This window comes from Rhipicephalus microplus, chromosome 7 (assembly GCF_043290135.1).
Source record: "Rhipicephalus microplus isolate Deutch F79 chromosome 7, USDA_Rmic, whole genome shotgun sequence".
Taxonomy (NCBI): Eukaryota; Metazoa; Arthropoda; class Arachnida; order Ixodida; family Ixodidae; genus Rhipicephalus; species Rhipicephalus microplus.
In genome coordinates, this window is record NC_134706.1 from 116,282,929 (window position 1) to 116,300,136 (window position 17,208).

A 17,208-nucleotide genomic window follows, 5' to 3' on the forward strand; every position below is an offset into this window, starting at 1 on the left:
GTACTGCTGGATGGGAGACAAATCAGGGAGGCAGATGTAATACGCGTGCTTGGCATGTGGATACAAGGAAATTCGGGAACGTCACACACACTACAAAGGCTACGGGGAACCACGGCGAATGTGGCCCGGATGATCAGGCGGATAGCAAATAGCGAAATGGGACTAGAGGAGAAAGAAACCATTGCACTCGTTCATGCATTTGTGATCAGCCGAGTTACGTACGCGCTACCGTACCAGACAATGACAAACCAGGAGACAAAGCAAATAAACACAATAATAAGGAAAGCATTCAAAGCAGCATTGGGGATTCCGGAAAATGCCAAAACCGAGAGGGTAGAGAAATTGGGCATATACAATACCTTTGAGGAGTATGCGAATGCGGTGCTTTTATCTCAAAAGGAAAGGCTCAATTCAAGCTATCATGGGAGAAGAATTCTGGAAAAGATGGGATATACATTGCGACCGTTATATTGTGACGAGGAAACGGTGCTAATAGATGCGGAAAAACGCACACATTTAACTGTAGCGCCTATTCCCAGAAATATGCATCCGACGTATCACGCAGGAAGAAGGAAAGCGAGAGCAGACTCTTTACGCAAAGCATTTCAGAATAGCTCGGAAGCCGTCTTTACAGACGTAAGTAAAGCGAGCAGAGGGTCACATGTAGTGGCAATTGTAGCACAAAATCACACCACAATGGCGTCGGTTAAAACTTGTTTCACACGAGTGGCAGAGGCGGCAGCAATAGCCATAGCCATATCCAACGCAGAAATCAGGGGAGAATCAGTGGTTGTGCTCTCCGATTCACAGGCGGCATGCCGAATGTTTCTCCGAGGAACGCTACCTAAAATAGCGTATAAATTTTTAAATAAACCCATGACAGGAGACCATCACATTATATGGTGTCCTGCTCACGAAGGTTTGGAGGGGAACGTCGTGGCAGACCGTATAGCTCGAGGCATCACCAACCGAGCGACGGCAGGCCACGACGTTGAACCTCTTTCCAATTCGCGTGACATCCTCCTCCAACAAAGGAAGCAACGAAAGGAATATGGGCTTCCACATAAGGACTTGGATAGCCAGCAAAGCAGGGATTGGAGACGCATACAAACCAATAGCTTTCCCAATTTGTACCATCTAAGTAGAATATATCCCGCAAGATATAAAGACACCTGTCCGTGGTGTTCACAAGTACCAACACTCAGCCACATAACATGGGAGTGCACCCAGAAGCCCACACACATCGACAGCCCACACATCACGAAACAACCACACATGTTTCACAGGCAGTGGGAGGCATGGCTTGCGGACGAGGACAAGCAGAGCCAAATAGCTTTGCTTGACCAGGTTCAACGAGCCGCTCGTGCCAGCGGAGCCCTGGACTGAGGGCCCGACCAAACTGCCTGCATTTCAATTTTTTTTCTCTGAATAAAGTTTCTTCCTCCTCCTCCTCACTTTGAATTCATTCTCAGTTGTTTTCTTCTACTCTAATGTCGGTATGTAGATCCTGTAAATAGAAAAACAGGGCGAAACGTGAGAAAGCGTAGCCGGCGCGCCCCGCCACGCTTGGTCGCGACCAACCCACTTCGCCCGCAGCGCCCTCTACTCCGTCAACGAGTGCCGCCTCGCCAAGAGCGCTCCGTCCGTCCCACTCAGATCCTTCTAGTACACTCTACCAAAGTGAAGCCATCTTTTCTCACTGCCAAGATGGCGGAAACATGCTCTTTTCTGATGGTGCCCACTTAAATATCAAGTGGGTTTGATATGTTATGTAAATGCAGCGTTAGTTCCATGTTAAAAGATAGTTGTTTCCGACGAACTAACACACAGAAACAAGTATAGATGATTGAATCTTTAAAGCACTAAACCTCCAATTAGTGGCTCGCTAAGGAAAACTAGTAACTGTAAGACGCACTTGGAGCACTATGTGACCAGAAAAGTTCCCACATTAAAATTGTTGGGCGTGCCAGCGAAACGCTTCGTTTTTATTCGCTGAACGGTGATAGTTTATCATGCCCCTAATAAGATGGCTGACACAGCCACAATCTTGTCAGTGAACGGCTTCACTCCTGGGCAGTCATTTTCATTCCAGAATTTTTTTTAATCCTCCTTGGTTCTAAATACGTGAACCGATGTACAAGATCCTGGCTGTGGCCGGTCTGCTTAGAATTCACGCGAGCTGTGACGCCTTCTCCACCACTTTTCATTAATGGATGCGCACAATGTAGTGCACGGAAATGCTTTTCTTTGGACATGGCGACGCGGACGATCCTCCAGCAAGCTCGACCGGGCTTATATCCCACGAGCGTTAGAGGCGTTTGTCTCCGATTTATGCGTTCCGCCCTTCCTACCTTCTCCTGTGTACGTATCTCATCATCGGCCTATTGTCTTGAAGCTCTAAGTTCCATTTTCTTTTTCTGAAAAGCCATGGCGTCTTGATGTTCGCATCCTGCAGGACGCGCGCTCAAGACCAGATTTGTCACGCGCAATACGTGTGTTACTCACGGCGTCTGGTCCTGAAGATTGGGATGCGCTTAAAAGACAGTGGTGCTTGCACTGCTCAGTAGAGGGGCGTTCGCTTCATCGACGCGTTTCTGAAGGGCTTGCTGATACTGTGATGAAGTTACGCATTGCTTTGCGCGCCGAAACGCCTTCTCCTCTGATGCGAGCTTGGCAGCGTGAACTCGATGAACGCTTTCAGCGCTTCACTGCTGCTTCGTCCCTGGCGGCAGTAGCGTGGCGCTGTAGGCACAACCCATGTGCACATCCCGAGGTGCTGCGTTACGCAAGACATTCGTTTTTTTTTTTTTTTTGGGGGGGGGGGGCAATCACAGCCATCTGCCTCTATGACAGCACAAATACCACCTGCGCACCTACGCGTGCTCGATCTGTTTTCTTGGTGCATTTTGAAGCAATGTCATGTTCGGCCATGCGGGCTGTGATAAAACACCACCAGTGCTTGGAATTTTGCCCCGTATTTCTCAAGAAGCTGCGGATTGCCTGCACATCCCTCCGTCGGCTGAAGATGTAAAGGCGGCACTGAAAACTATGAAACGTGGAACGACCCCTGGGCTAGACGGTTTTCCTGTTGAGTTTTACTTGACATTTTGGAATAGAATTGGTTCTACCTTTACCATGGTTATACGGCGATGCTATGAGGATGGTGTCTTTCTATCCAGTTTTCGAGATGGACGCATTGTGTTTATTCCGAAAGTTGATGCTTCCTCTGTTAATCATGAATATTTTGAGACCTATCATGCTCCTAAACGTAGACTATAAGATATTCGCGGCAGTAGCCGTTCAACGTTTGAGGAGCCGTTCAACGTTTGAGAACACCCTGGTAGGTCATTATCTGACTTCATCAATACTTGGACGAGAAATTCACAGCTTGTCATTTACCACAAGTGATATCACAGCCTATACTCTGTCGCGATCTGCGCGTGGTAGCCTTGTGTCTTTGGACCAGGAAAAAGCGTTTGACCGATTAGAGCACGCGTATATCTTTAATGTGCTCACAGCCTTCGGCTTTTCTCATTCGTTTGTGAAAGTGAATAAAATTACATACAGTGGTCTGAAAAGCACACTAGTTCTGGATGGCTGGGAAAGTGCTGCCTTTTTCATAACGCGGGGGGTCCGTCAGGGTTGTCCATTGTCTCCTGTGCTATTTGTCCTCAGCCTTGAGCCACATTTGCGTGCTCTTGGCGGGGATTCACGTGTCCGAGGTCTTGCAATTACTCCCACGCCAATATCCCAGCCTTCATTGTCGTGAATGAGCGTCTAGAAGCAGTATTTCACAACATACTTTCTTTTTTTTTTTTGAAGCGCCATGGTAGGGACCAGGTTCACGTATATAATGTTGCGCATGGCTGGGAAGAAAATGAAGATGGGTGAACATGCTGGCTGCCCCAAGCAGGAGAAAGAAGGAAGACGACAACACTGCGATCAACCTGTTGGCCCCTCCAGCGCTTCTCTTTGCGACTAAAATAAACGGCCCCTTCAGCCGTATACGTCCTGGTCCTCCTTGTGCGTAACAATATCTTCTTTTTGTGTCTACCACAGCACGCTGCAACGGGAAGGACCATAATGAGTCAATAGCGCGCTTGGTATTGATTTCACGCTAAACAAAATCGAAGCCCTCTACAGAGACTGCCATGCAGCTAAGCAGGTTAAACGCAATACATAAACGGGAACGAATTCTGGAATTCTAAATGTTAAGATAGATAAGGGCCTGCCCCGCCGCGGTGGTCTAGTGGCTAAGGTACTCGGCTGCTGACCCGCAGGGCGCGGGTTCGATTCCCGGCTGCGGCGGCTGCATTTCCGATGGAGGCGGAAATGTTGTAGGCCCGTGTGCTCAGATTTGGGTGCACGTTAAAGAACCCCAGGTGGTCGAAATTTCCGGAGCCCTCCACTACGGCGTCTCTCATAATCATATGGTGGTTTTGGGACGTTAAACCCCACAAATCAGATAAGGGCCTCAACGGGCTTCTCGACGACACTTCGTTGCACGCAGGCAGGACTCGCTCGCCAGCACCGGAACACACGCGTGAAGCTTCCAGCTTTACTTAACACCACGTTAACATTTCAGCGCTGAGGGTGCTCACTATCATGGCAGTGAGACGTACAGTGAATTGATCAATCAAGTTGTTTTCTTTGTGAGTGATGAGATATGTCGGCCGAGTTCCCGAAGTAGCCTAAAGATCAGCCCGCTAGCTGACAATGCGACAAGTGCGCACTACCGTAGCACGCGACGTTGCTAAACACTTCGCCCCTGAAGCCACTGCGCACGCGCGGCTACTGCACTGGCCGCATCACGATGCCACATGCTCCGATATTTCCCCTTAGTGTGAAACAGACTGTGCACCGGGGATTGACTGTTGCAAGATGAACCTTTCATTAAAGCGAACTTGGTCAGATTTAGGCAATCTTCAACCAGAAGTTTTGTGCAGAGTCATTTGCTAAAATACATATCTGCGGGCTGATAACAATCATAGCGCAAATGTATTGAAGCTTCTTGTGATGTATTTGGCAAGTGTCGTATCTGATACAATTTTTGTGTTAGCATCTTGTACCCTATCTTGAATGCTTTTTTTTTCCTTCAGTATAATATATCGTATAGCGATACAACTTGAAAGTATCTTTGCCCAGCCCTGATTCAGGGCGCACAAGTGGACCAGCAGGAAGAGCAGTGGGCCAGCAGGAAGAGTACACTTTTTTTTGCTAACGGGAGTAAGTCACCTGCTGCTGCGGGGCCAATGCCATGTGACTCTGCTCTGCTTACGAGGCAAAGAACCCATCGTATGTCTGAGTTTATAGATTAAATGTTCGAATATTTAGAGTACAAAGTACAATGCTGTGGGAGAGCAATAAGTTGTTCCTGACAACTAAGTAATGGCTAATGTCTTCAATGTTTGTTCAATTTGTACCTCGGAGAAAAAATGATTTTCAGTTCTGGGTTAATCTAACGCATTGTATTCCTAGATTTAATAAAGATTTGCTATTCTGCCCTTTCCTATTGCTGCCCCTTATCCCACAAAAATTTCTTCCTCGAACCTTTCTGTTCTGGCCTCTTTCGCACCAAAATGTATTATTTTCTAGCATAACAGGGTTACTTCAAAAGGGTGAAGGTGCGCGATTGTATACCTGCTAATTCAGGCTAAAAGGAAGAAGAGTCACCACCACAGCGAGAAGATAAGTAGTGCTAGTGGCTTTTGCTTCGAGATAAATGAAATGCACGTGCAGCTTCCTTCACGTGTGTCACATTGTTAACAGATTAGCGTTAACTTCCATTAAAGCCCGATGGAGGTGTTTTGTTGTGATATCAGTTACATGAACATAATCTCGACAAGTTTCCATTTTCTGCGTCATTATTGACATCACAGTCTAAAGATTGGAATAGACCAAATTGATATTATACATTTAGTTATTTATTTATTCAATACTGCAGATACGTAGTCTAAGCAGGAAGGGTTATAAAAGTGGTACAACAGTAAACGCGTTTGGCTAAACGTTGGAAAGAATAAGGAAAACGACACACAATATTACAGAAATACAGTCAATATATGCGGAACAACGCTATAAAAGTTCAATAATAATGAGGGTTATGATGTCCATCACATCATAATCTTCCACTCAGTTATTGTACCCGGGAAAAAAAAAAAAAGAATTTTTGCCCCGCCGCGGTGGTCTAGTGGCTAAGGTACTCGGCTGCTGACCCGCAGGGCGCGGGTTCGAATCCCGGCTGCGGCGGCTGCATTTCCGATGGAGGCGGAAATGTTGTAGGCCCGTGTGCTCAGATTTGGGTGCACGTTAAAGAACCCCAGGTGGTCTAAATTTCCGGAGCCCTCCACTACGGCGTCTCTCATAATCATATAGTGGTTTTGGGACGTTAAACCCCACATATCAATCAATCAATCAAAAAGAATTTGTAAATGCGTTCGCGAAGTGCACCTGAGCATGCAGTGTTCCACCCACCAGTAAATGTTCTCGAGTGCTGTTCACATACGCGGCTGAGGCGGAGATGGAACGAGCTGGTAGATTGAGCTTTAAAGAGGGTACAGGCGATAGTATCTAAGATTCCTAAATAAAGAGTTTTCAAAATAGTGATACATTTTTCTCTGCGCCATGGTCGTCACTCTGTCGCGTGCTGCCCCTTTTCTGCATCATCCACGTCTGTAATTGATTCATTCTTTGCACGTGACGATCTAAATGCCTGGTTTGGTTTGGTTTGCGAAAACTATTGTGAAAGTCCGAAGGCGTGCAAAGGCTGGTAGTGAGATATATATAATGCAAAAAAATGGAGCATATTCATGGAGATGGAGAGTGAGGCGAAGCATTCGTCCGTCAATTCGTTCTTGCATCCGTTCGTCCATGCGTCCGTCAGTGTGACTGTTCATGCGTCCATCCGCCCATCCATGCATGCATCTGTTCGTGCGTCCGCCTCTGCGTTCGTCCATGCATGCGCCCCTGCGTCCCTTCATGCGTCCATCCATGCATCTGTCTGTGTGTCCGTTCTTTCATCTATTCAAGACTCCAAGTACCACCATCTCACATCTTTTCATTATATATTCCCCATATAGAAGCACCGCCATCCAGCGGACATTCCAAGGACTAAACGAGAGGTGGCACACGCACACTTTCTTACGGCTTGCGCTTCGGGTCTACTTCCCACATTTCACCACCTCGAGTTCATGGTATATACTAGTTCACTGTATTGATGACACTGCGGACCAACGCTCGCTAAACCTTTCTAAAACCAAGGAGGTTACGCCCAGCAAGTGTAACGTAGCAACCTTTTTCTGTCAGATAGTGCTCAATGTACATGCGAATGTCTTCTAATGGGAAATGAGAGACAGGAGAATTTGGCTTTTACTTTCTTACGGCTTGCACTTCTTATCTACGTCCCACCTTTAACCACCTTGAATTCATGGTATATACTAGTTCATTGTATTCATGGCACTGCTGCTCAACGCTCGCTAAACCTTTGTAAAACTAAGGAGGTTACACTCAGCGATTATAACGTAGCAACCTTTTCTTGTCAGATAGTGCTCAATGTACATGCCAATGCCTGCAAATGGGAATCGCAGCGTGCGCGTTAACTAAGAGCCGAATGCTCCTGTCTCTCATTCCCCCTTAGCAGCCATTGACATGTACATTGAGCCCTATCTTTTATTGTTCAACAACGCACAGAAGAAAAATTTCTCGCCGGCACCACCTTGGAGGTCAAAATGTTATACTTGTTACACACTACAACGGCTACGAAGGACGAACAGATGCCGCTAAAAGAAGCTTCGGCCCTAAAAGCTCAGGACGAGTATGCGTGCGCATGTGGTTGAGGTCGGATTCTTGCCGTGAAAAAAGAGGAAATCATGGCTAGGGCGTCAGCTAGACAAGGAGCGTTCCAGCTGGCTTCAAGTCAGCCAAGATTGCTTCTGGGCGCACGTTAAATGAAATATCCCAGTTTTCTAACTATACCGTCTTACTGCACTGTCGGCTGCTGTAAATAACAGAATATAGTTTCGATCCATGTTCGTAGTCATGCAGCGCCATAAAGTGTAGCTGTGATACACTACAGTGGCTAACACCCAGCTTTAAGCTGCACAGTTAAAGAAAAAATGAAATTGCGAATATTTGTTGGCCACAGTGAAAAATACGAATGTAGAGACTACGAACTTGACCCGAACGATAAGAGGTTAATCGCGCTTTTTAGAATGACTTTCCGTTCTTGGTGGTCATAATTTTCTGCGAGACGCACATTTACACAAAAATTGTCACCTTGGCTTGCGCTCTAACATACGCAAAATCAACCTCGCCGCGGTGGTCTAGTGGCTAAGCCACTCGGCTGCTGACGCACAAGTCGCGGGATTGAATTCCGGCTGCGGCGGTTGCATTTTCGATGGAGGCGAAAATGCCGTAGGCCCGTGTGCTCGAATATGGAGTGTGCCACACTCTCCGTCATGGCTACTAGTGGCACTGACTGACACTCCCACGTTTAAATTGACATAGATACCCAATAAAGTGGCTGGGTTGATAGCTGTCGTGGTCGGTCAAAGGCAGAGCATAGAACGCGTTATGGAAGGCCGCACGTTCAGATCCTACCCATGGCAAGTTATCTTTTCACCCACTTTTCTTTCTTCTCATTCACATTACAATTATCCTAATAACTTCCCCTATACCTTCCTTGGCAATATTGTCTGTTAGATCTCAATAATATTGTGTCTAAACACGAAAAAACGAGCCCTAAGTTTACACTTGTTTCCCATATATATATATATATATATATATATAGGCAGGCATGGTGGTTGAGTGGCCGTAGCGTTGCATATAGTCTAGTAGATCCTCCGTGAGTGGTCACAACGTGGTTTATTTCGACGTTTCGGCCTAGAGTCTGGCCTTCATCAGGAATAAAGATACAGTTTGTCGGTGCTCAGCTTTATACAATCTCAAATCAGAGGGCAAGGTAAGAGGGAAAAAAAGAAAAGAAAAAAAAGAAAAGAAAAGAAAAGGAAAGAAGAAAAAGAAAAAAAAAGAAAAGAGAGAAAAATAATATACGGTGAAAGCCTACCCTCGGGTGCCCCCCTTCCACTTTTCCCTCCACTCCCCCCATCTCTCTCCCCCTCTCCCCTTCACCTTTCTGATGTCAGCGGTCTGTGTATGTTTCCGTTCACTAGCGCATTCCTCCCGATCAGACGGTCCCTCCTGGCACTGGCGGTTCGGTGTGGGGCAAAAAAGAGCTTTTCGGGAAGTCCTAAGCCTTTAACTGCTCGGGGTCCCGTAAACAATTCGTCGTAGAAGGACGGGGGCCGCGTATTGTGGCAGAGGACGGGGCCCGCTGACCAGCCTCTGCCACAATACGCGGCCCCCGTCCTTCTACGACGAATTGTTTACGGGACCCCGAGCAGTTAAAGGCTTAGGACTTCCTGAAAAGCTCTTTTTTGCCCCACACCGAACCGCCAGTGCCAGGAGGGACCGTCTGATCGGGAGGAATGCGCTAGTGAACGGAAACATACACAGACCGCTGACATCAGAAAGGTGAAGGGGAGAGGGGGGAGAGAGATGGGGGGGAGTGGAGGGAAAAGTGGAAGGGGGGCACCCGAGGGTAGGCTTTCACCGTATATTATTTTTCTCTCTTTTCTTTTTTTTTCTTTCCTTTTCTTTTCTTTTCTTTTTTTTCTTTTCTTTTTTTCCCTCTTACCTTGCCCTCTGATTTGAGATCGTATAAAGCTGAGCACCGACAAACTGTATCTTTATTCCTGATGAAGGCCAGACTCTAGGCCGAAACGTCGAAATAAACCACGTTGTGACCACTCACAGAGGATCTACTAGACTATATATATATATATATATATATATATATATATATATATATATATATATATATATATATATATATATATATATATATATATATATATATATATATACAAGGAAGGTACATTTCTCAAACAAGATGTCCCACTGCCTGCCTACACTTTTGAAACTTAATAATAAAACTATGCCTGTCGCAGAAAACATCGTCATAAATTTGCTCGCTTGCAATGGCGTTCCGCCAATAGAATACTTGGAAAGCAGCACAATTAAAGCTGCTGATCAAAAATGAGAACTGGTTACAGTTAATTTGCGCAGATCAAACAGTGGTCTATATAAACAATTGGTACTTTTTAATATGTTTGTGCGTTGTTTTTATAAGATTATAATGTAATAAGTGTTTCGAAAAGCAATAATTATTATCTTCCGGAAAATGGCATGATAAAACAGAGTCATCCTCGAATAATGTTGCGACAACGTTACTTATACTCGGGTTTTTCGTTAAACACTTGAGCGCATGTAGGCTCATATGAGGAACACTTTGCTCTGAATATCATAGAGACTGCCGACAAGATGAGCTCATGATTTATTCACGGTTTTGATACTTCTCCTCTCTCTGTAGTTCGCCAGTAGCCACTTATATTGTAAGGAAGCTCAAAGTGCTGATTGAGTAAAAAGCTAGGCAGATCCATGCTTATTCCGATCAACAGTTTTTTTCTAGTTGGGCAGGCTCTTGAAACAGTGAATGTATCGACGCAATTTCGGCGTGCCTGCATATTCACTCGTGCACCATGGCGCGTAGCAGGTGCGTCCACTGATAAAGGCTCAGAAACTCTTTAGACTCACTAAAGATGAATAATTACACGCTTTCGCAGGCTCGGGCACGCGCGCTACCAATACAGATGCCCCCAAGATCTTCAGTACCATAGTACTACAGCGCCGCCGCTGCTGTCACCCACCGGAGAATCAGCCGAGATGCAGCACGGCCACCTCGTTCACTCCACTGCCCCCTTCTAGTACACTGTACCCCGGGCGCACCACCTCTCTCCTCGGAAGCGTAGTTTTGCCGACCAACCTCCTCGCATTGGCCGCCGAGCAAGCCCTGAAAAATCTGGGAGGAAATGGGGTTGGTGATGTAGAGTTGCGTCACGTATCGTGGAGGGTCCTCGAAACGTCTCGCTCTTTCCCCAGCCTTGGCTGTGCATCACACTGACGAAACGATTAGAATTTTTTTGGAATCTAGCGCCAAAGGTATTTAGGCGAGCAGCTGAGAAGGGAGATCAGGAGATGAAGACAATTTTCGCCAGTGTGCATAGGCGGGAGATGAAAGAATTTTCGCGCAAGTGAGCGTAGGGTCATTCCACCGTGTCGGCGAAGGCTTTTGTCGCTACTGACAAAGCAGGTGATGAAGAGGGTTTCCACCTGAAGGTTGAAGGCTGGTGCTACCAGCAGAAGAACAGTGTGTGTCTACCGCCAGAGAGCGAAGAAGCGTCCCGCAATCGCAGCGCGTGGAAATCCGACGTATTTCCGGGGAAGAATTTTGTTGCTTGAAGTGGGGACATGAATACTACGTTTCCTGGGAGAGAAACTTCGGGGGCAGCGCATCGACAACAGCACTGGACTTTGAGTGAGCGATTCTGGGAAAACTATCATTCATATTTTGTTCCAACCACTTTGGACTGAATAAGTTTTCGAATTCTTTAGTCTTTAATTGTCTTGGTTGTTTGATGATTATGCTTACATTGTAGCTTGTATTGTTGTTTGTGTCCGTTGTTTCCAGGGTAGCTGATTATATTGGGTAGTCCATTTTTTGATTGGTGATATAATGTACTGAACTATTGCCGAGTGTGCATGTTTCTGTATCGTTTGATTTGTCGTACTTGAGAATATAATTTTGTTTTGTTTATCAACTCTCGGCTCTGACTTGTTTTTTGGACCACCGCCAGCACCCACTGACACGCCAAATAGGACCACTTCTAAATTGGCCGAACTTTCGTGATGCAGTTTGGGGGGCAGTTACATTGGCCCTTGGAATTATCCCGGCCATCGCGTCCCTAATTAACGGGACCTGTGACAAAAAAACAGTTGTCAAAACTATTCACATCAGTTCAGTAAATAAATTTTAACATCAACATGCTGGGCTCGCTATAACCTGGCAGGCCGGGAACTTTTAGGGGCGAAGCTGCTTATGGAGTCACCCGTTCGTCTCTTGTTATCGTTTGTAAGCACCAGTGGCAGTTCCACAGGGGATATATATTAGAGCCCAAGCTCCTTAAGCCGTGGATCGTGCGTCCTCGATGTATGTAATAGGTAGTCGCCTCAAGTTTAGTTCTTCGAGTGTTGAGTTCTTTGAAGCGAGATAGCGGTGCTTCAAGTGTTCTCTAGATGAATGAATGGACGCACGGATGGACAGACAGACAGACAAGCAGATGGACAGACAGGCATACACATGGATGGACGAATTGATGAACGGACGCATAGAGGGGCGCACAGACGGACGCATGGACAAACGCTCGAACGGGCGCACGTACGAATGAACTGACGGATGGACGGACAGATGCCCGAAAGGACGCGCAAACGGGCGCACGTATAGATGTTCGGACACATGGACGAAACCACGGGCGGATTGACGGCCACTTCGCCCCAGTCATCATCCTTAAATCCATGAATATGCTGTAATTTTTTAGCCTCGTCATTTATGCAATAACCTAATCTCTGCCATCAGCGCCAGGTATAGCACATTTCTCCATATAGACAAGCATTCGCGCATATCTCACACTCATAAAGACATGTAGCTCCTATATCATCATCAACGTCGAGTCAAAAGGGCAAAGGTTCTTCAAAAACAATACATGAGGCTAATGGCCTGTTCTTTCCCGATTGGGTCAACATGATATCTTCTTCGGTGAATGATTTTTTACTGTGGAATTTGAAGACAAGGTGGTTGCAATGGCAACCGTCATTGTCACTTGCTCGAAGAAAGTGTTAATAGTATTAGCGCTATTCACTTTGATATCACAACGATTGGCAATGACTGCGAGGCTGTAACATCTATCTTCATTGCAGGTCACACAGTCACAAACGGTACTTTGAATTACTAAACACCTGCCTAAACAGGACGTTGCCCTCATGTGCACGCTCGTGTAAGCCATGTGTGTGGCGGTGAGAGGACTCATTCCTGTGCACAAAGAAGGTTGACGCACTGAGCGCAGGTCAATAACCATGACTTTGGAAACATTGCAACTTCAGTGCTAGAGACCACCCTCTTGTCTTTCACGCCGTATTTTGTATATCTATATCAAGATTCATTTGAAATATTGATTAGTATATAATTAGCATGATACGTTCATGTTGTAGCAATAATCGCGATATTGTTACGTCGAAATCACAGCAGACAGTCCGCAGCCACAACAAAGCTCACAAACAACGTCAGTCTCTTCACTTCCAATCTGAGGCGCAATTGAGGGTATGTCCCATTATGCGCTGTCACCGTTAGCTGAAACCACGAAACACAATCCTCGGCGACAAAAGCACCGACCCGGGGAGCCTACGGGGCAACAGCAGGAGCAGTGTCGTAACGCTTGTGCCTTGATACATGGACGATGTCCCGGGAAAACAGAGTACAAGAGGTTGATGGATATTCGGGAAAAATTTGTATGTTGCATCCGTCACTCAGCGAAGCACACAGTGAGGGTCTGTGAGACGAGTAAAATGCTTGTATGAAAGCCATAATCAAGGCATCATTATTATCATCATCAGGCCGGCACGTCGCGTAGGGGAGTAAAAAGAATGAGGAGACCCATTGAAAATTTTCGTTGCGATGCCGCTCATCATAACGATGCTTCGGCGCGTCTTGGGGAGCCATTATTCACCTGCGGGCAAACGGACGAGCATGGTCAGTGCAGGCAATAGCATTGCGTGCATATTCAGACGTAGACTTCGCAGCAGTCGGCAAGAAGGTATCTAACAGCAATGTTGGTTCAGGCCCAAACAAAAGGTAAAATGGCGAGTACTCAGCAACGCCATGCCGGGAGTAATTTTACACAGGGTAGTGCAAGACCCCAGTAACGATGATCGGCTGAGACGTATTTCGATAGCATATCCGTCAGGGTGTAGTTTAAGTGTTTTATGAGCCCATTTCTCGGGGCTGGGGGGGGGGGGGGGACACAATGTCGTGCGCTTATGTTGGGTAGAGCAGGAACGCCAGATATCGTCAACCACTTTAGAAAGGAATGTACGGTCTCAGTCTATCAGCAGTTGACACGCGGCACCGTGCCCTAAATGGAGATCGTGCAGTAGAAAATCGGCGACGTCTGTAGTGCAGGTTGTTGACATGACTCATTTAACTGCATAGCGATTCGCGCAATCTGTAGCAACCGCGACCCACTTGTTTTCGGTGGCGGATGTTGGGAAGGGAACGAGAAGGTCAAACCGACACGAAAGAAGCGCTCCGATGGCATGTTGATGCGCTGAAGATTCCCGGCAAAGAGTCCCGGCGGCTTTTTTTTTTATTAAATGTATTTAAGGAGAGGTTGGTGGGAATGCGTGGCGCCGGCTACAATGCGTCCCGACGGCTTCTTGCGGCACTGGAAAATTTCGCAAACGTTGACATAACGACGTACAGAGCGCGAAAGACCAGGCTAGTAGAAGCGGCGGCGCACGCTGTCATACGTGCGAGACACCAAGGCGACCTGCAGTTGGCACGTCATGGAGTTCGCGGAGGACTCTGGAGCGTAGGAGCTTCAGTGCGACTGGAAGTAGGTCGTCACCAGCGGTTGATGAATTGCGCCGACATAAGGTGTGGTTCTTTAAAGTAAACGCGCGAACAGAAGTGTTGTACGTGAAAGACTCAAGCTGTTGTATTAAGCGAATGATATCCGGATCGCGACACTGTTCGTCACCGGGCTAAAGCAGCTGAGATATGAAAAGGACGCATTCAACGGAATCAGTGCTCGTAGAGTTCCAGTAGGCCACAGGGAAGCGTGACAGGGAATCTACTATGGTGTAAAAATACTCTTGGAGGCGGTGTGCCCAGCGAGTGAGACGACCTGTAGGATCTTTCAGGGAGGTGAGCCAGCGATGAGCGTGGTGGCCGGTGAGAACTATAATGCTCGACCGTATGTAAGGATAAAATTTCGTGACTGCCCACACCAGCGCTAGGCATTCGCGCTCTGTCAATGAATAATTTCACTCCGATGGGGACAGCAGCCACCTGGCATAAGCTTAGCTTTTGCCAGGTGGCTGCTGCCCACGTTGTCGCTGAGTCAACACAGCGCCTATTTCGTAACCAGTGGCATCGGTGTGGAGTTCGGCCGGTGCAGTAGGGTCGAAGTGAGCCAAAGCAGAAAGAGAAGTGGCCAAAGTGGGGAGACTGGAGAAAGCTACTGCTTGCGAGAGACGCCAGTTAAAGATCGCATCTGGTTGCAGTAAATATGCTAAAGGCCAAGCAATTTCCGCAAAGTTCTAGATGAGCCACCAAAAGTAGGAGCAGAGCCCCGCAAAGCTGCGGACATCAATGGCGCTTTTCGGCACGAGAAAGTCTTTCACTGCTCGGCTGGTGACTTCGCAAGACGACGTTGCAGCGGTGTTGGGTAGGCGGTGTAACTGGTGCAAAATGCGTCGACTGTTCGCCTGCTTGAGACGGCGGCATTGTTTGAATACGGCGTCGATGGCCCTTACGTTTGTGAAAACAAGCAGATTGAACGCATCGTCGGCGATACCTTTGAAAATGTGCGATATCTTGCCAGCCTGTGCCATGTTGGGGTTAGCCTTTTGACACAAGGATAACATGTCTTGAATATAAGTCAAGCAGGGCATGGTGGATGTCCGTGTACGTATGACATATTGCCTTGCAGCATCAAGCTGTAGACCAAATGAATAGCCAAAAAGGTCGCGAAGCCGTTGTTTAACATTTCCCAGCTTGTGACTTCTTGCTCGTAGGCCACAAACCAGATGCTAGGAGTCTTTACAAGATAGAATATGACATTCGCAAGTATAACGGTTGGGTCTCAGCCACATTGCTTGCTGACGCGCTCGTGCATACAGAGCCACCTGTCCACATTCGCATTGTTGTCTTCAGTAAAGTTACTGGGATCACAGGGCTGCGTTAAGGCGACGTGCCAGGTTGCTGTCATTGCCGTGGTAGGTGGCGAAGGCGTGCCTTTGCCCGGAGTGATGGTTGGCAGACTTAAGGAGCCTGCCTAAACAAATCATGCACGTGCAACCTATGCACTTGAGAGAAGAGTACTCATAGAACATTTTTGCGTTTTTTGAGTTCGTCAGATCGCAATGAAGCAATAAAATTGAAGGTGGGCTAACACACACGTCATCATTTTCTTTTTTTTTTTGCAGATAGCAAAACCTTCCGCTATCTCTCCTATGCGATAATCCGTCTTTCTGTAAACAGTAGTCGGGTAACGAAATTCCGAGGTGCGACAGCAGGCCTCACGGTGGGCAGGCAAAAGGGAGAACGACGCACATTTTAAAGTGCTATGGTGCTCACGCAAGCGCCGATTTATTGGGGGCAAACATCCCTTTGCTTCACGCAAAATGTGCTCACGTGCTTCATTGCTGGTCGCGTCATGCAATGAAGAAAAGAACCCGAACGGCTGTGACAAAGACGCGGTGTAATGGAAGCTTTTTACAATACCAACCTTGATAACGCAGTAAACCAGTCGTTTCATTTGGCAAGAATAAATGTAGTGACTAGCCTGTCTAAATGAGTGTGCATGCGAGTGAGTGCTACCTACGCGGTAGCTAGGTGGGGACACCTTTGACCATTTGAGTGCCAGGTTAAAGACAAGTCGTTGACGCGCAAGTAGTCTTTTCTTAATTAGCGTGATGTTCAAGCATGATGCTATATTGAAGTGCGCATGAAGATGCAGAAACGAAATGGACCACACAATATGTTGCAGGCGTGTGCCACAGCTCGTAGGCATGCTGTGAAACAACATGGCGCCCCTGGGAGAGTTCTTGTGGTCCTAAATTTTCTTTACGTGTACTCGCTCGTTCTTAAGATAGGTATAGCTAGGTAGCTATGCTGTAAAAAAGCGCCAGGTCTGCGTGGAACGCTCAGCCCAGCCATAGCGAAAGCTTGAAAAGCGGCATTTTTAGAGCCTTTTTAAGCACTCTTTGGGTACGTGATAAAAGCACACTTGTAGGGTGCCCACTACTTCATAAATAATCATAATTTTTGTGTAGTAGGGAGGCATGGGCGATCATAACAACAATAATGATGCCTCAGACGTGGCCCAATATTTTATTTTAGGTCTCCCAGCAGAAATTTTAAGTCTCCCAGCAGGAATCGAACCCAAGAATTTCGCGTGGCAGTCAAGCATTCTACCACAAAGTTACGCCAGGTCTCGTAACTACTTTTCAAATATATGTTAAAATAGACGCTAATCT